Source organism: Austrofundulus limnaeus, unplaced genomic scaffold, assembly GCF_001266775.1.
Source record: "Austrofundulus limnaeus strain Quisiro unplaced genomic scaffold, Austrofundulus_limnaeus-1.0 Scaffold5, whole genome shotgun sequence".
In the NCBI taxonomy this organism is placed as follows: Eukaryota; Metazoa; Chordata; class Actinopteri; order Cyprinodontiformes; family Rivulidae; genus Austrofundulus; species Austrofundulus limnaeus.
In genome coordinates this window covers 2,059,963-2,061,270 of record NW_013952407.1, presented here as the reverse complement: position 1 = coordinate 2,061,270, position 1,308 = coordinate 2,059,963, and the positions used below count along the sequence as shown (strand labels likewise).

At 38.6% G+C, this 1,308-nt stretch overlaps 1 protein-coding gene across 5 annotated transcripts in view; it reads left to right on the top strand.

The window, feature by feature from the left end:
- Positions 1–1,308, top strand: part of scube2 (signal peptide, CUB domain, EGF-like 2) — a 33,344-nt gene that overhangs the window by 30,773 nt on the left and 1,263 nt on the right. The window lies entirely within an intron of this gene.

Below are 1,308 nucleotides of genomic sequence, written 5' to 3'. Positions count from 1 at the left end.
TAAGAATTTTTTTTTCATTTAGTTTCCTCCAGACTGTCATCTCACAGCCATTTTACATACATCAGGAAAAAATAAAAAATAAATAAACAGAATAAAGGTAAATAATGATATCCTACTGTTCATTTTAAAAGTTAAACATATTGCATTTATAAGTGTATATGAAGCTTGATAAATGTATGGAATCATATTAACATGTAAACCAGCAATCTCATATAAATTATAATTTAAGTTAATTGTGCAAGTTTGCCCTTGGATTATTTCACTTTTATATTTCAGACACAAAAACAAATAAACATAAAAAATAATAAAAATAAGTAAAAATTTCCGCAGGCGCAATCCCACCTCACTGACACCGATGAACATCCAGGGAGTGGACATTGAGATAGTGGACTCTTATAAGTACCTGGGTGTTCACCTGAACAATAAACTGGACTGGACTCACAACACGGACGCTCTTCAGACTCTACCTGCTGAGGAGGCTGAGGTCTTTTGGAGTGCAGGGGGCGCTCCTGAAGACATTTTATGACTCTGTGGTGGCATCAGCCATCTACTACGGTGTGGTTAGCTGGAGCGACAGCTTATCTGCAGCTGAGAGGAAGCGGTTAGATAAGCTCATCAGGAAGGCCAGATCTGTGCTGGGATGCCCCCTCGACACAGTGCAGGTGGTGGGAGACAGAAGAACTCTGACTAAAATAACATCATTGATGAACAACGTGTCCCACCCCATGCATGAAGCTGTGGCTGAACTGGAGAGCTCCTTCAGTGACGCTGCTGCATCCGAGGTGCACAAAGAAGCGTTATCACAAATCCTTCCTCCCAGCAGCTGTCAGACTCTATAACCAGCACCACGTCCAAAAATCATAATAAGTGTTTACAAAATCCACAATAAGTGTTTACACACCTGCTGCTGCACAATCATTTGCACTGTTACTATTCATTATAATTACTCAACTGAACAATCATTTGCACTACCATTCATTATACTCAACTGAACAATCATTTGCACTACTACTCTACTGTYGTTGCACATCTGTGTTTCTTGTCTGCATTGTGATACTTTACAGTTATTGGTCTGTTGGGATTGTTTTGCACTGAAAACTGGCAATTTCTGATTCCTAATGTCGGATTCTGAAACAAAACATTGTCTTCTATTCTTGCACAATTCCTTATATTATATTTTTATTAGTAGTAGTTGTATCATGGCTAGTCAGTGTTAATTTTTGTTTTGTGTGTACTATCTATAGTTTTTAAAGTAACTAGTGTGTGTGAACCTCTGTACTGATGCTGCTGTGACACCTGAATTTCCCC